Here is a 24,053-nt window from a genome sequence, read left to right on the forward strand (position 1 = left end):
TTGCTGTCTTCTCTGCTGCTCTGTACTCTTGGGCAGTCCCTAGTTTTGCAGAAACTGGGATGCCACCTGGTTGCGCAAGCATGTCCACATCTCAGAGCTGGTGCACTTACTGAAACCAGTGTGGTGCCTGCAGGGACTTTGGTGGTGTGGAGATCAGGACACGGCTGTCTGTGTGAGAGCAGGTAATGCTGGCGGGTATTTCTGTGCTTTTCCCTTATCTCAGTTTAAAAATAAAATCTGCCACTATTGATAGCCTGAGAATTTCCCAGAAGTGGGAAGAAAGCAGCTTCATCTCCTCCTCACTGGCTTCTGGCCATTTCTGGACACATGATAAATGTATTACTGCATTCTTTGCCTGGCAGTGAGGAGCCCCAATCAGTGGCCGTTGTACCTGGCATTATTCAAACCAGCAACACTGAAGCCATGCAGTGCCTTGGAAAGCCAGCGATCCTTTTCTGGTTTGTAAGTCTTCCCCTGACTTGTAAGCCATTCCCTCTCCCTGTTAGTCCTCAGTGATAGATGTTTATTTCCCACATACAGCACAGAGGGAAGACAGTTATCCTTCCCCTTCCTACAGCTTCTACCCTGGCTCTGCACTTCCTTCCTGCTCCCTCCATCTCCTGGTACTACCCTGCTGTTTGTTTTCTAGTCTCCAGGCAATCCAGAATACTATGGTCAGGAGTGTGTAAGACCTTCATTTTCATCCTTAGGCTATGCTGACTCCAGGGAGTGTGGATCAGACACTGGAGAGCCACTTCCTGGCTTGGACCAAGCTGCTCACTAGCAGGGGGAAGATGTTGGGAGCACGTCTTGAATGCACAGAGCAAGCATGGCCACCCTCATCCTTCCTCCCCTGCCTAGGGTGTCTGCACAGAAGTGCCCGGGGATATGACAGAGCGGCTTTAAGTCACTTTACTTTTCCCCCTACTTGTTCCAATTCCCCAGCCCATTTACCAGAGGAGGACCTGCTTCCACAGGTTTAGTGCTCGCCTCTGACAAAGCCCATCAAGAGATTTATGAAAGTAACGTATTAAGATCGTGGTCTGTCAAATGTCAATAAGCAGAATAAAGAGCTCAGCACTGCAGTTATAGAGATCCAGCAATTAAAGCATTTGATGAAAGTATTTTATTGGAGTATATATTACCATTTGGTCCAATTATTCTGCCATTAAACATTAAGAATAATTGAACCAAATGGTGCCCAGTAGAAGGAATACATCTGCTCTGATGAATTCCTGCCAAAAGGCACTGGGAGTCTTAGTACAAGCATTTTGTCAACCAAGATAACAGTATTTTTCTCTCCAGCTGATAAAGCAGGGCTTTTGAATCTTATTTATGACGTATAAATTGGCTAATTTGTTACCAATATCAAACAGCCCATAAGAATCAGGCAGTGTAATAGCTAACAAAATACTGACAGCTTCATCACTTGCTGACTGCATGGAGTACAATATATGCTCAATTAATAAAAACTGCAATTATCACAGAAACTGTGAGCAGGAACTAATTATACAGAAGCCAATCAAAACCAGCCCAAAGCAAGGCGGGATGTATTCTCAAGAAACTTGAGAGCGATTTATTTTTTTCAATTCCTTTTTTTTCTTTTTTTTTTTCCCCCTTATCTCCATGTTTGCCTTACCTCCACGAGAGAGAAAGGGATGTGGCATCAACAGGAAGAATAAATCAGCCAAGAGCCTGGCCAAAATATTATGCATGAGCTCTAGCACAGGTCCTAATTTCTGTATGAAACAGAAAATCACAGTGTTTTTCTGTTTAAACAGATGCAATCATAGTATAACTAGGGATAACCAAAACACAGCTATAGCAGTCCTTTCCCTAAGGTATAAGAGACTTGCAGACAGTGACAGATGGGAACATTTTTGAAGGAAATTTAAGGACAGAATAACATCTCGATATGTATTTTGAAAAAAATGGTGCACTCAAGGAAGAATGTTTTAAACCCCTAGGAAGGGCAGCTTTTAATATTTGGATAAATACAGCACTGGCTTGTTAAATTCCTCATGGTCTCTTAAATACTCAGAAGTTGCTAAAGTAAGAGGTCATTCTGTTTTTTTTCACTTGAGTTGAAGAAAACAAATATATCTCTGTGAAAAATATTGATTTAAGCTATTTTCCTTGGCCTTCCTTTCCTGTAGCTCTCACGCCTTGGGTAATGTTGGTCAGTCTTGGAAATAAGTTTAAGAATACAGAAACCTGGAGGAAAAAAATAGAAAAATCCTACCAGAGGTAAATCCTGTGAAGGGCCAAGAAATTTCCAGTGTTTCAGATACTGAGAATTTTGAATGATCCTGGTTATCTTAAGTGAATAGCCCCTGGAATTGTTTAAATCTCTATTAATGGAGGTTTTAATTAGAAATGCTAATACCTTTTACACACCACCACACTTAGAAGCCACAAAAATAAATATAGTACAAAGCAAAAAAAACACCGACCATAAAGCACCTCAAATCCGTAACCTGGCAGTCACAGATAAACTTCTGCTCAGAAAATTCCTACCTAGAATTAGGAAACAAAGTGTTTTACTCACAAGTGGCTGGAAAATGATGTGGGTTTTTCTTCTATGAGAGCAATAATCTTTGTTTGAAGTACTGTGGTTCAAGATTTCTTTGTGCACTTGAAGATAGATGGCCATTTGGAACGAGTGGGTTTTTTCTGAGAGTTAGGAAATAACAGTTTATACTGAAACTAAAGGAATGTTCTGTTGGTTTTGATTGATTCAGGTGACAAATCCTGAGCTTTCCCACGGCAGAGACAAAGTCTGTTTTTTTCCTGGATGTTTTCTGATTTTGATAAGAAAACTTTGGATGCATGAGTTGTACTCTGCCTGTGATGTTACATTTTGGAAGCTGCTCTGTGTCCTTTATTGGAAAAGAAGCTGTTGGTCTCCAAGGGATGTCAGAGGGAGAGGAAGTCCAAACTTTTCTTTTTTCTTTTTCTTTTTTTTTTTTTAATTAGGCCAAAGTTATTCCCTGAGATTCTGGGCTTACTGCAAAACCTTTTAGTCCACTGCCTGCATTTTTGCATCCGTGTGTTCTCTGCTTGGTGAAAAACAAGGTTGTTTACCAGTGGAAATGATCAATGGCTCCTGCAGGCCTTGGTTCAGCACAGACATCCCGCTGCAGGAAACCACTTAAGCATGTGCTTTGCTGTAAGCAAAGATGGAAGACAGAAGTTGTGTTCCCTGACAAACGATGGATGGATGCTGATGGCTCTGTTAGTCCGTTTTGTCCTCTGAGGGGTTTATTAGACTTCCACCTACTTCCAGCTGTATTGCAACCGAGACCTGCAGAGGAGTTGATTGCTTGCGTCCCCTCAGAAGAGAGTGCCTTGTCCCGCTGCGTCCAGCTCCAAGTGCTGTCAGCCAACGCTGCTGCTTTAAGATTCAGCCCCAGGGCTTTTTTTTCTGCAGAACTGATGTTGATAAGCTACACCCACGGTTTAGTACTTGGTGACCTGCCCTGGTGGGAAGTCCCCTTTGTGATATAGAGTCCTCCATGGTGTGGTACTCCATATATTCGGGCAAACCTCAAAGCGCATCCACAGGGCTTGGTGATTCTCCCAGTGAGCTGAAAAATCTGGTACAGGTCCTGAGACGTCTGGGATTTGGAAGACAGAATTAGTGCTGCCCCGTGGCTGAGAATTAGCAATTGTCAGCGCTTGAACGGCTTAGCCTGCACGCTTGCTCCAAAGAGAGAGGAGTGCCAGCTGGCATGAAACCAGGGCTCGTGGGCTCGCCCTGCTGCAACGGCAACGAAGGAGCTCAGAACCTTGCAGAACTGAGCTCTGCTGTATTAGCATCAGCAGCAGTAGACACAAAGCTGTGAGGATGGGCAGCACTGAAATGCTGAGCAGGAGACCTGCCTTTTTGTTCATGACTCCCAGCTGGTCTCTTGGGGGATCAGGAGAAAGATCTTTTTGTTTCTTTGGACCTCAGTTTGCTATCTGCCAAAGGACATTGGTTTCTTTTGTAAAACCTGGGCTGAAGAGTGATATTCCTATTTACTGCTGTATGAAATTCACCATTGTTAGCTTATTCAATGTCATTTGTCCATGATTTAAAAAATACTCTGAGTGGTTGCATTTATTTTCTCCAAACCTTTGGAGTTGTGAAACCTTTTCAGTTTTTCTGACAGCTATTTAAATCCTGCTTTTTTTGATTTCTGGTATAAACTTCCAACATGGAGAAATGCTGGCACGCTAGGTTAAATAGTTATTTGATGCTCAATATCTTTGCACTTACAAGTTCTCCAAGAGCAGCCAATAGCACTCTGAACTCCAAAATGAGTTTTCCTCGGTCCATTTATGACTAATCACATTAATCTTCTTCTCTAGGTCTGATATTGATAATACAGTGTACCTGTGCTCTTCATGAGAAGCAGATTATCAGAGCAGCAGGGAATATCATATACATTAATGTTCCAAAGCGTCTCCCTCTGCCAACAGAAATTCCAGGGTTGCTACACTCCACATGGACTGTGAGGCTTGCAGAGTGGAGAGGATTTGGAAACCATAGTTAAACTTTCAGCAAAATGAAAAAAAGGTTTTCATAGACATTTCTTACTTTGCCTGACTCCTAGACACAGCTGTCCACGTTACATTCAGCACACAGAAGTCCCCAGGGCTGGCTCAAGGCTCCTCTGCAAACAAAACCAAAGGAGAGGTGGGACCATGGCTGGGTTGCTTGGGCGTAGGAAGGGGAGAAGTGCACAGAGGAGAGCTGCCATCAGGGAGGAGAAGGCAACGAGTGTTGTAGGGGGATGCTGTAACTGTTCTTTTATTCCCAGTGCAGCTCAGAGCTGTTCGCAGCTCGGAATTTGCAAAGGAGGGACTGGACTCTCTTTTCTGACTTGAAAATAGTATTTGACTGGCATGTTTGTTGGGTGCTCGCCCTTCCAGCTGGGAAGAGCCAGGCAGGGCATTTTCCTGCCCAAACCCCAGTTCATTTATCTACCTGCACGTGAGTGCTGCCCTCGCAGTCAGTGAGCCTCACGATAAACAGGTGTTAATGCTTTACTGGGTCAGTGCTAATGTGGATCTGTAAGTGCTTTCAATCAAAAAGGAGTCCAGACGCTCATTAGCACTGCCACCATTTGTCAAGAACATCTTGCAGTTCTCTCTGTTTCGCGATACGCTCCGTGCATATTTGATATTCATGTTTCCACATATGTGTCATTTGTTCTGTGGACAAACCTCTCCCAAGGTTCAGGGCCTCGGCTGTGGGCAGCTAATTCTTTGGGTTGTCTTCTCCTATTGGGACATGGAGATGTATGCTTGATCTATTCAAGTACTAATCAAGGCTTGAATGACTCCCAGTATCACTCCTGTTCATTTTGAGTTGGGAATACATCAACCGCGGAGCAAAACGGTGTTTCTCAGCAATGTGTCATAATGATTGGTGATACGGGTGTCACAACGCTGCAAGAAATACAGTAAGTTCAGTTCTGTTGTCAGGAGTGCTGCCTCGCGGGGAGGCATTTGTAACTAAAACTGTTGTTCATTTGCAGAATCTGTAAGAAGAATGAAGCCTTGACTGGAAATATGCTGAAAAGCTGCCGTAATAAATTTGACATAATATGCATGACGTGGATGGATAGATCCTTGTTCGCCAGGCCTGACAAATAAAACTGGTGTTGTGGAGCCAGAATTACAGGGAGAGAGAAACATTGTTCTACAAGGCATGCTTCAGATAGGAACCAAATTTGAAACAGCTATATATTTTAGTTGTGCTTAAATTGAATAATAAAGAAGGCTTGCTCAGAAAACTTACTGTGCCTTGGAACACACATTGATTTTTTTTGTTCTTGCGAACTTCTAAGAAAGTTTCTGAGTCATAAATAGAAGCACCTGCATGTTTTTTATTCCTTTTTAATGTTATTAAAAGATATTTAAGAAGCAAATACAAGATACCCAAGAAAGAAAGCAGAGAAACAGATGTGGAGTGATGTACTAGGGAGAGTTTTAGGACAAGCACTTTAAATTTCACTTGGGAGATCTTGCTCCTGTACTTGGTGCTCTCACAGATTCCCTGTATGTCTTTGGCAAATTACTCATTCTCTTTGGCCTGTGTTTTCAAAATTGATTTCCAGGTCTGATGTCTGGATTTCCAGCTGTAGCTGCTGTAGGACCTATATGAACTATATAAACATACTATATGAAGTATATAAACTCTATATAACAGTTCCACTTTGGAGTTTTGTACCATTACAAACCCATTTATCTCTGCATCTTTCAAATGGGATTCAGACATTTAGATGATACATAGTATTAAGAAATATAAAAGCTCTCAGTGAAATGCAATAGCAATGGGTAAAAGGCAAGAATTCGAATAGGTTGGAATTTCAGCTTGCAAAAAGAGGCTAGAAAGAGGTGGATAGAATTTAGAGTTTTATGGTAGAAAATAGCTAATTTTTGTTCTGGAGATTTTAGCAAGCTCTCCCTGGGAATGCAATACCACTTCTTGCATGTATAGGGCTTGATTCTGAAGCATGCTGTGGTGTGTTACACTCTGCTTGAAAGAGGAGCTGTGGGGCCATCCCAGCCACGTCCTGCTTCCATCCATGACTTCTAGCTACGACATTTAGGGTAACAGTTTTCAAAAGTTTAGAAGTGAACTAGACTTCGAAGACATCTTTAAACTGTCTGTGTCTTTACTGGGAACAACTGCATCTTACATGGAGGTGAGAAATTTCAGCAGACAGCACTACCTGAACAGGGGCAGCTGGAGGACAGAAGGTATTCTTGCTAAAGGAAGGGCTGATTAATTTTGTCCCCGAGAGTAGGAGAGGCAAAATCTAAGCAAGCATGGAAGTTGCTCTCATTAAACAGCAAAGCAATTTGCTGAGAACCAACTGCTACCGATGACATTCAGGGAGAAGTAAGTCACTCTTGGACTTTTGAAGGAAGGAATACACCTACAAAAATGCTCAGTGAGCACGAGCAGACACAAACCTATTCCCTCTCCCCTCCTGGCATTTGATGCACATGTTGATAAGGGGCCCTGGGGCTGTGCAGCACTGCCCAGCCCAGACAGAGCATCATTAATATTCCTGACTTGTGGCTCTGTGCTGCTTTGACACTGAGGAAAATGAATCAGTAAAAGAGAAGCTTGTTTTTCCTGTTTATTTCTACATTTGGGAGTGCAGTGTGGAAAGCAGTTTTTTATCTTGGAGTGAAATTTCATAGAAACGTCCTGACAACGAGGTTCTGTGCGATTTCCTCTGTATATTGCAGCTGTTGGCTTACCTGAGGCTGTGTGATAGGGCGAGCGGTGCCGGCACGGGGCAGGCGGGAGGGATGGCTTCCCCTGGGCGTTCCACCCGCATCCGAACAATGCTGGGAAATCAGGTGCACCCAGCTTCCCCTTCCACGCCGTGCCCCAGCGCGTCTCCCCAGGGCCAGGCGGTGACCGCCGTGCCGCAGCGGGCGGTGGGAAGCGGAGCCCTCCGTGTCGATGCCAGTGTTTGTCTTTGCGTGGCTGCCAGGGGGAAGGCTGAGCCTCCGGCACAGCGCGCAGGCACCGAGTGTTTCCGTGTTATTAATGTCCTGCCTCACCTCTAATTTAATTATAATCAGTTAATGGCCAGTCCAGGGCTTACTTAATTGCAGTAAATCATACCTTTGAAAGGGGCGGCAGGCACGAGCCAGGCTTTCTGGGGAGTGAGGGACAGGGCAAAGCTGTGCAGGATTGCACCTCTGAAAGCCTCAGCTCCTGCTCTTTGGGGAAAAATGAGCGGTGTTGGCCCTTAGCACCTGTTTCTCTGTGCCTGGATGCCCAGGTACGTGCCCAGGAGCAGGAGGAGGCTGACAGGAGAGGTGAGTTTACACTTTTGGGAGGTTTCGTGCTGCAGGACTGTTTCTGCTAACAAACCAAAATTTTTGGTCTTACCAAGGAGACTATAAAACATCACAGACAGTAACTGTTTGGGAAGTCTGAGGACAGCTACCCTTCTGCTTGTATAAAGGCTACTGTCTAACCTACCTGCACAGCAGCCACAGGGTCATTGATGGTTTTTCAGCAGCATTTATGGTCTCTTACGTGCCCATGGAAAATGGGGAGAGATAAATGTTTTTGCACTCTCACCAATAAGCTGTCTGTGTGAGGATGAAGGTCACCTTGCAACAACTCAGAGCAATTATCTGAAGGAGGTTAGATCTCTGTCCTCTGTCTTTATATTATTCTCATAAGCTGCATTTTTGGCATCACTTAGAAGCCAGGAACATATCAAACCCGCATATGTCAAATGCTATTGACATCAAATACCTTTCATCGAGCCCCAAGCCTCTTGGCGTCTTTTGAGCTCTGCACCCAGGAAAGTGGCTTGTCAGAGATGATTTTTCCAACTGAGGAAGCAAGTGGCATAATGAGACAGTGTAGCTTCAGCATACACCTTCCAACTAGTTTCCCAACTGCTCGGAAACCATACATGAGCCTGCATAGTAATTAGCCCATAAAAAAAGCTGGAGATACAATGAATATACAAACCGTATTAGCAAACTCTTTACGGCCCCTCATTACCCTTCTCCAAATGCATTTCTGTCTGCATTTCCCGTTTTCGCTAGCCAAGATCAGCTAGAAAAACAAAACAAAAATCAGAGCGTATCAAGCGGCACAAGCATGGTTGCAGCAGGAAATACACCACCCAGATGTGCCAGGTGCTGTACAGATGTGCTCAGCGCTCAGGAAAGCTCCCGAGCTGCCTACAGATCTCTTGCTTCTGGACTTCACAGAAATCAAAGTGTTTTGTTCCACCCAGGATGTCACACTGTGGTCTAAGGGAAATGCCCATCAGTTTCAGCACAATTTGGATTTGGTCCTAAATAACTTTGTTGTTGTTGTTTTTATTTCCTCTCTAGAGCAATAGAGGGTGAGCACTGACCTGGGAAGCTGGTGCCATCAAACACCTCTGTCAGCAAAGGACCTTGTAATGAGGTACCTTTTCTCATGCCGGCTTTTAGTTCTCCAGGTGATGGGAAGTGGTCAGCTGAACTGACTTTTTAAGTGTTACCTGAGCAGGTGAGATACTGTTACAAAATCTAAACTCACACAAAGAGACAGTCTGAAGAGATGGATGCATGCTGTAATAGACACCATGGGTTAACTGAAATCAGTCACACTTCATGCTCTGGACAGCCATAGGTCCTGCAGCATCTGAACAGCATATCTCACAGGTCTTTTCTTTTTTTCCTTTTCCTTTCTTTTCTTTTTTTTTTTCTCCTGAATTCACATACTTTAGATATGCCACACTTTAGTTTCATTCCTTCTCTTCGTAGGTGCTCAAATTAAAATATCAGAGGAAGAGTTTTCACCTTTTTTTCATGGTCATTTTCAAGGTTCCTTTAGTTTGGGCTTTTTTCTTACTGAGGCCATGACTCAATTCTGCAAGAGGGAAAAAATGCTTTTTGGGACTTATCTTACCTTCCTCATCTCATCTATGTGGTGTTGCATTCCACAATCATTGTTATTTTCTCTACAAATACAGAGTTTTTAAAAAGCTTTTCTTTTCAAAGCTGAAGAATAATATGTATATTCACAAAAGCTATTGACAGTGATGGAGGATACAGTTGGGAAAGGGAACGATAATTGACACATTTTTCTGGAAGCATTTTCACAGTCATTCCTGAAGACATTCATTTATTTGAGTATCCAGAAGAACTTGGCTTGGAAGAGTGTTTTGGTAAGTGACAAATATCAGCAAAAGTTTTTAGTAAAGTAATGGCATGGAAATGAATATGAAAACAGCTTAACAAGTAATCCAATTCATCAGCTACTTGTGTGCAACTTGTGTAGAGCTGGTATAAATATTTTGAAGTGACTTAACCCTTTGCTTGAAGATGAACTGGGTGAACCCTAGGTGATGTAAGATTTCACTGTGAACTCTCTTGTTCTCAGATTTGGAAGTAGGACAGGTTGCAACTAAAATATTACCTGCTTGAAGGTTTTGTAGACTGGTTTATAAGATCTTTCTCTGGCAGAGGTGGGTTTGCGTGTTGTGCTGAGTGTGGTGATCTACTGGACACCTTCATAATGTCTTTGAGGAATATATTGTGTATGGAAGGCCTGGGAGGAAGTGTGCTTTGGGGCAGTGTATGAATAAAGAGTGTCCAAGTGCTGCTGGAGAGGATGACGCAGGGTGCGAGGGCTCAGCTGTCCCTCCCTTGGCCTTAATGCCTCTGGCAGCACTGCGGAGGGGGAAAGGCAGATGGGCAAGGGCAGACAGTACCTGTCCCATGCTCTCTCCCTCCTTGCACTCAGAAAGCCCATCTCATGGCTCTTCTCTCTCCAGGGTGCACCTTCCACATCTCTCCTCCTCCCTCATTCATACTTGTGCTGAGAAATCAACCTGGCTGCATTGCCCCCAGCAGCAAAAGTCCTGTTGAACCTTTACCCAAGGCCAATTATTTTTACCACATCCTCAGGCCTTCTATATTGCCACAGCTATAAAATTATCCCCATGATCCACTTGTTTAATAGCAGAGGGCAGTTTCTTTTAAGTCCATGTCTTTGCTTTGCTATTTGATATAGACTGGAGAGTGATTCATGGACCAAGATTTAAAAAAGATGCCTCAGTTCTGAGTAAAGAGAGACAACATCATCAGATTCAAATCTAGAGATAGATGAATCTTTGCTAGCAGAAGTGTGCACATCAGCAAATCCACCGGCTTCTAAATCCTGCAGAGGAACAGTGTGGTGGCTGTGGGATGAAAGGCAGAAAGCTGGGAGACTCCTGTAGCTTCATCTAATGAGCTGTGTGTCTACTACCAGCTCTTCTTACCAGAAAGTAATGACAAGCAGTAATCAGGAATGGAGCAGTTTTGTATGATGTTGAATTCCAAGTGCACTCCAAAAACAGAAGAACATTTGCAGATGAGGAAGCACAGGAGTAAGGGATATCTATCCCTGCCTCCTAACCTTCCTTCCATTTCTGTAGTACCTGCCACTTCACACTGCCTCTGTGAGTTATTACTGATATTACACAATGGATACTATTCCTATATTTGCAAGCAGGACTATGCAGTATGGAGAGTGTAAGCAGCATGCCTTATGTTTCACAGGAGGTCATGGCAGAGCAAAGGCTGGAAGTTGGGTTTCCTAAAAAGCAGATTTAGCAATTAGCACAGAAATTTGTGGATAGATTGTCTTTCAAACTGCCCAAGCCTTAGGCAAAGTCCAAAATGGCTCTGGCTTGCTTCAACCTCTACAATTGCTCACAGAAACACCCTTTTCATCAGCTAGAACAGAAATCCTTGCTTTCCCTCTGCTGCTGTGACCTGTTCATTCATCAAGCTACTAGTAAACACTTTGCCCTTGCCTTTCCCCAGCCATCAAAGGTTCTTTCTTCTTTGCCCTCCTCAAAGCCTAAAACCATAAAGAAATTATACATTCTCCCTAATTAATATGGTGTTTTTCACAGAAATAATTTGTGGCTCTGTGTCCTTTACAGCTGTGAGGCTTGTATGCTCATTACCTTACTCCTTCCCTTTCTGAAGTTTGACTGCTGGTTCCAGTGGTGGCCAGGACTCCCCTCAGCAGAAAAGTGCTATTAACTCCCAACAGTGGGATGCTGAGTCGATGCTGAGCAGTGTCGAGCACTGTAGGATTTTGAGTCTCTGCTGGAGCTCTTATGCAGTGCTGGATGAAGAGGAATAGGTAAGCAAAAAAACAGCCCTATTGAGTGCTCAGGGTCACTCAGCACCCTAAACACCAATATCAGTGACTAAGGTGCCTCCCAGGTCCCTGGCAATTATTTAAAAGATTCATTTTGTATAAAAATAACTTACCTTGAAAGATTTGGTTTCAAGTAAGAGTTCTAATAACATGTATAAAGAGCAATAGTTTAATAGTTTGACACATTAGAAATGGTTGTTGTCTCTACTTCATGCTGTTACCGATGATTCATCAAGGTGTGTGGCGGTGGAGATGTAGGTCCTTTTCAGGGTTCCTCAGACTACCTTTTCCCTGGGGACGTGAGGTTTGTACCTTGACCGAAAACAAAATCTTCACCTGCAGTTGCCATACATTTCCTGTATCAGCCATTAAATGAGCAATGCTATTTAAAAACTAGTTTTGTTCTGAAACCCTCCTTCAAGGACTTGTTGGATTAGTTATTATTAAAATTATAGAACAATAGTTCTATGTAATAGACTTCTGCTGGGAGAGTAAGTTGCTCTACTTAATGTATTCATAGAAAGCTGCAGTTGTAGGTTTCTCTTTTATACAGGTCAAGCAGGGGGAATCACTGCTGAATCAATGTATCTGACTCCTTCAACGTCCAAATTTACAAAGAATACATCCCTGCTAAGATTTCTATCTGCTTTTTTTGATTGTGTCTCATCAAAGCAAATTCATATAAGGTGAGCCTTTAAAAGGAGTGATTTTCTGCTCCTCTTGACTACACGAAACATTCAAAAATTAATGAAAAAAAGCGACACCCATCTGGCTTCTAGGGCATCACATTTATTTCTGCATAAATTCTCCCAGGTCAACTCAAAAACAGTTCAGGGTCAAAATCTCATCTAGTCACCTAGATTAAAAACTAATTTCTCTAAAGTATAGCCTGTACTGAAGCCTTTTCATGCAAATAAATAGCCAAGGGCCTCATTCTCTCCTTCTCTATTAGTTGTGCATGTCATGAATTTGAACAGAACGTTTTGTCCTGTACTCTAATTACATGCATTATAAAGAAAAATCTATTCCTTGCATACATATTATTAGGAGCAGTTCAGAAGCGCCATTCCATCAGGGCAGTCGTCATGGTGGCTCATCCTAATATTGACAGTTTAATCTTTTTGTTTCATAGGAGATTAAAAGTCATATGATGGCCGTTCCTCTGTGGAGCAGACGGAGAAGCCAATTGGAGTCAATCCGTGTCTAAGTGCCGTTTCTGCTCTGAAAATGGACTTGCAGTTTACGAAATGTATTAGGTAATTATCAGTGGTTATGGAAGAATGATAAAAAAATATTGGGTAGATGACAGAGTAAATAGAGCTGCTGTTAAAAAAAAAAATTATGCTCATTTTGCTCACAGCTGTGCTGCAGTACATGCACGTGAGAACTAACTTAGTTGCTGTCTAATGTATTCATATGCATGATCATTAGCAATTTCCAGTCCCTTCGCTTTATCTCACTGGAGCGGGAGAGAGCAACCGATACACCAGGTGGCCACCTACACCCATTGCAATTAAAGTCGTCTTTTATCAAAGGAGAGTATAACCTCCTTGAAAAGACGCTGAGACTTTTAATTAGACAGCAAAATATTAGACCTCTACCCTTGTTTATTTTTGTTTAAAACATCCTGAATTCACTTTCAGAGGCAACATCTGATTTAGCCTCTGCCTTTCAAAACGCAGACCAGGGAATAAGCAGTGGTTCAGCTGGATCCATTTTTGGCTGCTCCGTGTGAGACACGATACAAGGGTATGATTTTTCTCGGAGGAGGATAATGTTCTCTAAAGATCAGTCTCCTCCAAACCAGCACACATGGGACACCCTGGATCACCTGTCACCTGCACAAATGTTGACTAGAATAAATTCCCAACGGATCCTTCACCTTACTGAGGCCAGGAAAGTATCTAGCAAGCTAAGAAGTCAGAGGTTGAAATTCAGTGTGAATCTCAGGTGAATATATCTCCAGTGTGAACGTGAATAGCTCTGTCCCTACAGCATGTAATATGGGAGTGCTGCCAATGCCTGTGTATGTATATATCTATCTGTCTAGATGGCTGCTGATTCAACTTATTTCTAGTCTGGGATAGCACAAGAACTTGGGTACTGTATTTTACTTTAAATCACTCAATTTATTTTTTTTATCTAGCGTGTTTCAGACATGATAGATACTCTGCAATTTCCAGTGATGTCCTTAAAAATTTAGAAAGATCAATGACTGTACATCAAGAAATTTGGAACTTGGCTCCCTTGAGTGCTTTCCTTTGGATGGACCATCTTGAAGAGTTTAAGCTAGTATGCAGTAACTACCTTGTTATCGTGAGAGCTCTGCATTTGGAGTCACAGCTAAAAAAAAAAAAAAAGGCAATAATTGATAAAATGTCTTGTATCTGGCTGCAATTCCTCTTGGGGTGGATAAAACAATTATTTTTATCTTAAATCACTTTTGGTGGAGTGTCAGAGAGGTACAGTTCAGCACAAAAAGGGGCTTCAGAATTGTTGAGGGTTTTCACTGTGCAAGTTCATAGGCTTTTTGTTGTGCAATGTCAAGGTATGCATGGTGCAAGCAAGCTAATGGCCCTGTGCTTCAGCATTTGCTTTCTCTTTGAAGCCGTGTTTAGCAAGAACCCAGCACAAGGGCTGAACTGTAACCAGGGAGAAGGTTTTATTGCACACTGAATGCCTTGCTGCTGGAAGAAATATTCTGGCTGCAGTTACCGGGCATTAACCTTTCGCTTGGCTAAATCAGCCAAAATTGCCTGTGTGCTGTCAATGTTTGCACATAGGAGCAATAATTATGAAAGCAGGATCATTTCTACTCTCTAGCAGAGTGCAGTCCTTGAGTAAATGAATTGTGATTGGGAAACAATTGGATGGTGGAGATGCTTCTAAGGAGAGCACCTTATTGACATTATTTTCAAACTAACAGGACACATCCTTGCAGTGCAAATATTGCTTTCTTTTGCAAATGTGAAAGAGTTATTACTTACTGCTCTGTAAGAGGACAGACCTGCCATCGAGATAATGGCAACTTAGTATTTTATTGTGAATCTTTCCACACAGTTTCTGTGATGTTTATCATAGCAATTGCATAGACAACCCATTCTTCATTTCCAGTCTAACTAGATTACAAGTGACAGCAATATAAAGCATGATGTTTAATTGCCTCAATGAACATTGACTTCCTTGAGCACATAGTATGTAGTCTCTGGCTGATGTTCTTTAGAGGTATGTGTCATTCTGAGGATCTGCATTTTGGGGTTCCCAGGTTGAGTCACTTGAGAGGGTCCTGATAGTCTGAAAACGCCTATAGTAAAAGACTTGTTAAATGGCTTGACAATGAAACCTTTTGCAGGTTCTCTGCTGAGGTCATGGCACAAGGAGTTTTTGGATGCTGCTGTTGATTCACATCTCCTAGGCTGTCTTCAGTCAGTGTAACTGTGACAGGTACTAGGAAGAGGAAAGAGGCAGCATCTTTCAAACAGATGAACTGTATTACTTTGGCAAGAATTCTCCCATTCAGTGGTGCACATCCATGTGCACACTTGTGATGACATCTCAGAGTAGCCTGCAAATATGTAAACCAAAACCAAACCAAACTGAAAAAAAATGTTCTTTCTGCTGTCGTAATAAGAAGCCTTGGCTTATCAGTGCTAGGTAAGTTGATACTAGGGAAAGTCTTCTCACAAAGACAGGATGAACATCAGACTTGATTGCTTAGGGAAGATGGCAGACTCTGTTATGGGAGGTTTTCAAGATCAAATTAGCCAAGCGTCTACCACTGAGTCAGTGACAGGATGATAGGTTCCCTTCCCAGGGCCATTGATTTGGGCTCTATGGAAGACCACACTGTTTAAGGCTCCTTCAAGGATTCCCTTCACTGAGAGCAATTCCAAGTAGCCAAAAGCATGCATAAGTGGTAAGAAATACATTTAGAAATTGGCTCAAACCTTTTTTAACCTGAAGGCTTGGGGATGCCTCTGAGAATAGTGATGTATCTGCCTGACATGCCTGCAATCAGTGCAGTCGCTTGTGCTAGGCAGCCATTCTGGGTCTCTGGCTGGTTATTACCGCTCCTAATGACCGTGCTCCTGATTCCACATTACGCACACTCCTTTCCAAACTCTGTGATAATAATGTCTTCTTTTTTCTTTTTCCTTTTCTTTCTCTCTCTCTCTCTCTTTTTTTTTTTTTTTTTTTTTTTTTTTTTATGTAGGAAAGATCAATGATGAAGGAGATGGAGGACTTCTTCCTCTGCCTGGATTTGGATTGAAACAGTATTTCTCTCTTTTTCTTACTCTATCTCCCAAGCTGTCCAATCATATCTTAAGATTCATGGAATGGTTGTCAAATGCCAACTTCCTTTTACAAATACCCCTTTAAGTCAATGAATCAAACATATCTCTTATTCAACCCAGACCCTTTAAGTCCTTCTGCTAGGAAAAATTCTGAGTATTTGGGAGCCTAAAGTGTAATAAAGCTTTCAACTTTTTTTTTAATGAATTAGAAATTACTGGAGCTATAACTTTTAAGAGCACTGAAGTTTAAACTGATGTCCTAAATTATTTAAAATCATATAAAGTATAGTACCAGTAATTATTCTGAAATTAAAAATGACACTTTTAAAGAATGTTTTGATGATATCTTATGTTCAGACTCTGCATGGCATGCATATAACACTGTGCAGTTATAAAACTCTTAATGGTATCATTTAATAAATTCCAGGGTGTGTGTTTCTGTATATATCTATAGCTGATCCCTATATATCTAGATATCTATATCAGATATAGATACCATAAATATTTTAATTGGAAAATATTCTTATACCAGCTTGTCTACTAAGACCTCATTAACTCTAGATACATGGTAGCCCATTTTAGAATGTGGATATACAAACTGATTTTATTTCAAGAGCAGAGAGTTCTGTAAATGTCCTCTAAGATTTATCCGCCCTGGATACTGAGTTAGTTTTTGATTGGTTTCCAGAATTCCTGAATTAAAGACACTTTAAACTGATAAACCCAGTTTGCGCAAACACTTGGAGATTATGAGATCCTATTAGACACAGAAGCAAAACACAAGTAATTCTAAACTGACTATTTTGATTTTACTGTTTACAGATTTCTACATGGAAAGGATTTGCCCTTCTCTGCTGCATATGTGCTTGTTTCAGAGAAAAACAATTTATTTCTGAGAAAATTGCTGTAAAACTTTTGGTTATGTTACTGTTACGAAATCCAATCTGAGAACAGGTTAAGTGCCCAGCACTCACCATTTTACTTACACAGTTTATCAGTGAATTGAAATAATATTGGATGATGTTAGGATTGCACATTTTTTGTCAGGAAAATAAGGCATCAAAGATCTCATGTATTGCATACAATGTTCTGTTCTTAATGATGCCTAGCAGTTTTCTGACTTATTTCGCTGTTTTGTAGTTCAATTGATTGTCTATTGTGTTCTCTTCTTGGCTTCAAAATGAAAAGGTTAGGAAGTGGGTGGCAATTGCAAGCAGTCTGTGGGAAGAAAAACGTAGAACTTCTCAGTTGGATGTAGATCCATTGAGTTGTTGGATTCCTTTGGTTTAGTCAAGGTTGGACATGTCTGCTGAGGACATGTTGCTAGAATGCAATCCAAATTCCCACTAGAGAGATTAGTATGTAAGTAGATATAGTCTGAGAGTGTGTCTGTGATAAATGTTGTCATGGGGAGGAGAAACAGAAGGAATTTCACTGTGCCCGAGTTCCATGAGTCTTTAACCAAATTTTGACCTCAGTGCTTTTTTCTTCTCTCTCTTTTTTTTTTTTTTTTTTTTTTTTCTTCTTCAGAGAACTTCATGTTTCTGGAACAAATAATCCTGGAAAGATGGATGGCCCCAACTTTCTGCTGAGTTTGTCATCATCAGATTCTGCAGAGCAAAGGTAATGCCCAACTGCTGCTTAGGGATGTTTCCCAGATGTAAAAGTTGGATGGCTAAACCTGTGTGTGATATACCGTGGCAGGGTTTCATCTGCAGCATTTCGCCTGTGCTTAGAGTGTGGCCGCCTGTGCTTAGAGTGTGGCTGCCTTAGTCTATGGATTTAACCATCTCTTGCCAGCTGTGTCCTTCACGCTTCACTTGACTCAGATGTCAGAGAGCATAGCATGGTGTAACGCCTGGTAGAGAGATATTGGTGGATTCATTCTTCCTTCTTCCTTCAAATCGATCAGGGTGATAAAAGATCCAAATTTTTATGACTATCATTGCCATGAAACTTCACAGCAATAACATATTAATATTGTAAATAAGCTGTGCACTGTGGACCAGAGATGCAGTCAGGTTGTTTTGCACAGCAAAGCAACCTTAATTCTAGTTAAGTGAATGCCTGAGCTGGGTTTGAGTGTCCTTAGGACATTACGGAGCAGCAGTGTTTGGTGGCAGACTCTGATTCTGTGTATTTAGAGCCTTGATTTCAGAGAGTTCAATCTAGAGGTTCCTAGCAATTCCAACTCTGGGAAACCTCTCCCATTTTTCTTCAAGATACCAGTAAATTCAAGCAGAGCAAGGTATTCAGATTGAAAAATGCTGCTCATGGAATGATCCTGCACTATGTATTATTTTCTTATTGAGAAGAAAGGCCTATATCTTGGTGCTGGCTAAAACTGCTTTAAATGGACAGCAAAGGTTTCTCTTGACATGGAGGGACATTTAGTTGATGCAGAATCACATTTGAGGGCTTGTTGTGTGCTGCAAGGGATACTTTGGGGAAATTCTCGAGGAGACAGAGAGATGGCATCTTCACTTTCCCTGACCAGTGTAATAAATCTCAGTGTAATAAAAGTTGCCCACAGAGATGGGTCCCACTGCTGATCTCAGTGGTTCTCATCCAGTGGCTGAGTTACAAAGTGGCAGTGAAGAATTTTATCGTCATTGTGATAGTTCTGTTCGCCATGGCTCATTTCCTTCAAGTTTTATAAAGGCTTTGCTCTAGACAGACACTCAACCCTGGCTGTAGCTAGAATGGCTGGTGTAATTTGGCATTTATTTCTCAACATGTAGTCTGGTTGAGGACTCAAAACACTAAAAGGACTTGCTCTTTGGATGTGTGAAGCACTGACAGACTCAGTCATGAAATCATGACACACAGCATAAATTCTCTCTGCATGCCATTGTCAGTACAGTCTGTTCTGCAGGTTATGTTCTGTAAAGCTGCATCTTGAGAATGTGTTAATATCATAATCAGAACTAGTTCATATTCTGGAGTTTTAGGTATTGTTGGTTGGTTGGTTCGGTTTTTTTGGTAGTTTTTATAACCCTCTGAAAAGGCTGGTGTTCCATTGTGGTGAAGCAACATACAAAGACTTACTGCCTGCAGTTTCCTATCTAAAAGGCCAAACAGGAGAGCAGAGCACAGGTACAATGAGCTCATGGGCCTTAATCAAATGAAAGCAGCAGAGCAATAGCAGGCACGTAAGAAAATCCCTCTCTTCTACGCCACTGTATTACCTACTGAGTGGCACATCATCTCATGACTGTACTGCCAAACGTAGCCTTCGTTTCTCTGTTTTTCCCCCCAAACAGCACATAGAAAGCTCTTTCGATATGTCAACCAAAAGAAAACTTTCTCTTATTCACCCTATTTTTCTGTTAGCCTCAGTGAAAAATCACATCACACAGTGATTCCTTTTGTTCGTATCCTCTTTTTGTTTGCAGAAGAGCTAATTTTCCATCTTAATGGAATTAATATTTCTGCTGATGTGTTTTGGAGCAAAAGCGCTGACAAAACTAATTTCTTCATGTAGACTGTGAGTATAAGCTTAACGCGCTACGGCACTGTAGGATGCAGCAATAGGTTTGATTCTTAGCATTTCGCAACATTAGTGTCCAATTATGCCTTTTTTTTTTTTTCTTCCGGGAAAAAAAAAAGTAAAGTAACAGATACACAGTTACAATGAATAGGAAATCCAGTTCAGGGACTACAACTGTTACTGAAGTTCTCATAGGAGGTCCTTGAGGCAGGTGTTTTGATTCTTCATGTTTATCTCTCCTAAAGCTTACAGGTCTGGGTGTTGAAGCTGGACTCGTGGAGGCTCCAGTGCAAAGACTGTAAAGAGAAGGTGAAGTGCATAAGAAAAAAGGAACAGGTGTGACCTGAAACCGTGGGGATTAAGAACAATGGCAGCATATTTGCTTCATTGGACAGGATGCTAGAAATGAAAAGACTAAAAATCCTTACTTTTTGTTTTTCTGTTTGTTTGTTTTACTGGAGGGAACTTAGATAAGCCAGTGGGAATTGTTCTAAGTAACAGCCAGCAGCCGTAGTCTTACTGCTGTCTCCTCTGCACTGCATCACTGTCTTTGCTCTCAGGGCTCTCAGAGGAAACAGGTTTTGCTGGCCACTTGGTCATTTTGATGTGGTACACCTCAGCCAGGATCTCAATTTCAGCTCACAGAAGTGAGAAAGAAATTTTTAAAAGGTGGTGTGTGAGCAGATTTTTTGGCCTTTAAATATGCATGTGGTTTCTACAGGGCTTTGGAAACTTTTACTGTAGCTTACAAATGTTATAACTCTAAAATGCCAACCTGATTGTAATTATAATGCCCCTTTCTCGTGTAACCTGCAGAGGAAAATAAATCAATTTAATAAAATCACTCACTGTTTAAACAAATGGGGGAGCAATTAAATATACAAGAATATGCATTCTCTTAACAAAATCTACAACTCCATCGTGAATAAATGACAGATTAAAAATAAAAGAAAAAAGAAAAGAACAATAGTAATTACTTTTGTGATCTTCAACAAGAATGTGCTCTGCTCTATCTGCTAGTTCTGCAGCTGTGGTTAACTAATAAACAGTATTCCCAGTCCTGTACTAACTCCATTTGATGTGGCTGGTACACAAACAAAGATGTCTTGGCAGAACAAGGTGCTACCTGAGTTGTAAAAGAAGAGCAGCCTTGTCAATTTTAGATCCGATGGAAGCAAAGAGGAAAGCTTTGCCTTTGCCATACAGAAAAATAAACAAGCCAAAAACATTTTACCCACCATTTTCTGAAACTGTAAAACAGGTAATGTAGAGTAATAATAGGAATGTGCTTGAAGCTATGGAGGACTAACGGTTTTAAAAGCACTTACAAGCTGTGATTTTCTTTTCCCTCTCTGTCTCCAGTGGCTCTATCAGGTACAACCAGAGGAAAGACCCTCCTGAAATGCTTCAACAAATTTTTCAGCTTACTCCAAAACCTTCATCTTGGGTCTCTTATTGCTCTGGGTAAGAAGGCAGCTTGCACAGGAGAATTCTGTGATCTGAATGAAACAGAGCTGCCTTTGGCCTCTTCCCTCCTAGCTCCACACTCACAGCCTCAATGGAGCTCCCAACATTGGGAAGCTTGTGTCCAAGAGCCTTGCCAAAAGATAACTTAGACACATCTGAGGCCCACTGAAAGCAAGACTTCAAAAGGTATTATCTCTGCTATGGTGCTTCTCACAGTGCCCAGATTTCTAAGCAAGTTGATTATTTTTGAGAGCTTTTCCCTCCCACAGGCTTAAACAGGAATTGCAGGTAACAGATACCACTTGTAAGCAGAATCTCTTTTCCATTTGCTCAGCTGTGGACTCTGTAGTTTCACTTTAATTCATAAAGTTTAAAATTATTTGACCTGAATGCCTTGGTTCGGGGATATACCAGACTTGCAGGTGGAAGGTTTCTCTCACTCTTGGATTGAAACAGTCGGCTTCAAAAGTTAATTACTCTGTTGCTGTCACACAGTTGTGCCTGAAGCATCATTGAGATTTTCTCTTCTAATCACTGGCAAATATTGTTATGCCAAAGTAGCTATGAGTCATGCTGGCAGCTACAGTATTGGTTCAAAACTGGCACAAGGCTTTGATACGCTGCTCTTCCAAATGAAAAGGAAAATGCTTCTCATAGAAAACTTTGCTTTATGAAATATTGCAGTCTTAGCCATAGGAAAACAAGGAGATGTAATTCTTTTGTCCCTTGCATTTGTTCTGCAACCATACAAAACCAGAGAGAGAGAATATACATAAGACCTTGTCTAAATGGAGGTTTTAGTATTTCTTTTGGGAAAGAATGATCATTACCATCATTAGAAACTAAAGTACATACACAGATACAGCTACATAATGAGCTTTCAACAAATGTTTCTTAGTAGCTGATACAAATGAAGCGAGGGGTCTTTACTGCTTTTATTGCTCTAAGTATGTGCAGAAGAGGTTTAAAAGAAAACAGTGAGCGAAGCAGGTAAAGGAGGAGAAGGCTGCAGCGTTCCTGTGTGTGCTGCCATTGCTGCCAGTGGCAATAGCAACTGGAGGGTATTTGTGCCTGTCCCCAGTTCTCCAGGGCAGGACTGCCTCAAAAGCACTCTGCTGTTTTCCCTCCCGAATGCTTCATTAATCTTCTAGCCTTCAGCTGCTTACACCTGATTTTCTTTGCCTTTATGAATAGCTTCATTCGGCTCAGTGAGCCAAGACATATTTAGGACCCAGACCTCAGCTTTCGGGCTCTCTCTGGGTGCACAGTGTGCAGAGTTCCCCACCGAGCAGCACCCTGCCCGAGGCTGGGAGCTGGCATCTACATCATGAGGGACGACAGGGCCTTAACACATACAGATGACATTTAAATTCTGAAATTAGGAGGCAGCTAGGGACAGCTGTGTCTATGGGAAATATAGGCAAGCTGAGACGTGTGTGTATATATATATGCAGCACATGCCCACACGTACAGCCATGTCAGGCCTCAGTTAGTTTCTAAATTGTGAGTGAACCTCGGGAGGGCTCAGGTCCTTGGTGATGTAAATCCAGCAAATTTACATCAGCTGAACACACAGCCCTGGGCCTTTCCTGGGACACAAAATGGAAAGGCAGAGAAAAGGAGATTGGTCTTTCTTCCCTTATGAGTTTCTCTTATTTGATCTCTCAAATGTAAAATTACAGCTCCTTCAATACACTAAAATCTACCATACAGATGAGGTCATGTTTTCGGTCCATGTGTAGCTCCTCTACAGCTATCTCCGGTGCCACACCAGTTTCCACCGCAGAGGATCCAGCCTTGTGTTTGTAAACAACACAATGATATAGCTAATCTAGAGGAGTGCACAAATGAACTGTATTCTGTACAGCCAGTTGCTTGCTAATAACTTTCTAAAAATTGTTCTCCAGCATTAATTGAAATCATAAATCCCAATCACATTCAAAGCATAACTACTGTATGCCATTGGCTCACTTCAGTTCTTAATCATAGTCTTCTCGGGAATTTTCTTGCTGCTTCTTCCTTCCCTCTGGAGCAGCCATATTTATTATTGCAGTTCAAATACCTGGAGATATTTCAGTTGAAAAGCCATATAACATCTCTCTAAGCATGTCAATACGTGTTCAGCTTAATATGAATGTCTGTGCCATTCCCACTGGAGAAAAGTAAAAAATGTCGAGGAAATATATTTAACTTGTTTCTGCGCAGATGCCTGCAGATATCTTGTATCTAAAGAATATTTAAATTCTGTTTTGTTAAGACAGGATACTTACATTATACAGTGGAGCAGCCAGGAGGTTATAGTCTCCACTAGACAATTTGCCAGACAAGAAAGATGGCTTAGTTGCAATGTTGACAGCTTTATTCTTGTGGCTTTGGCAGAAAAATAGGCAAAAAGATTGCAGAGGCGGCAGGATAGAATACAACACGAAAGTTCAGAAAAATATTAACTGGTTGTAAAATGAGTGGGTGGATGCACTAAAGGAGATGGCATTTCAGTTATATAACAACACTTATTGCAACATTTTTATGGCCAAATTATGCTCTTTTTCTGTGCTGTATTTTTGCATCTGCTGCCCAGCTCCAATGGTGAGGAACGAAATGTTTATTTGGCAGGAGAACAGGGCAGTAGCCATTCATCATTTTCAGCTGACTCATCCCATTGGTCTCAGTGAAGATTCCCCTGAGAATTTTATTGTATTTCTAATATATCATACACTGTGATTTTACAGATCTGCTTTTATTTTCTAAACCAGCCACTTGCATAAGCCCTCTACAGACATCTTTGATCTAAATGTGGGTTTAGAAGCTATACTGTGCAAGCTGGATGTAGGGTTCAGCAGGGGAGTGGGGATGCCAATGTAGTCCTCATAGGGAAAAAGCTCCACATTTACTATTACCACCTTTCCACCTGATGCATCTCCACAGTTACGTCCTTGGGCCATCCAGAGTGACGTGCTGCTGAGCATGACAGAGACAATTCAATTCTTCCCCGATAGACTTGTTAGCCAGAGCAAATTCAAAGGGGCTTCCAGGAGCGTGTAGTGACAGTTGCATTGAAGTTTCTTTGGACTTTCATTGTACATACAACTCTAAACCAGCTTTTCTTAGCTACATA

This window comes from Tauraco erythrolophus, chromosome 12, assembly GCF_009769465.1.
Source record: "Tauraco erythrolophus isolate bTauEry1 chromosome 12, bTauEry1.pri, whole genome shotgun sequence".
In the NCBI taxonomy this organism is placed as follows: Eukaryota; Metazoa; Chordata; class Aves; order Musophagiformes; family Musophagidae; genus Tauraco; species Tauraco erythrolophus.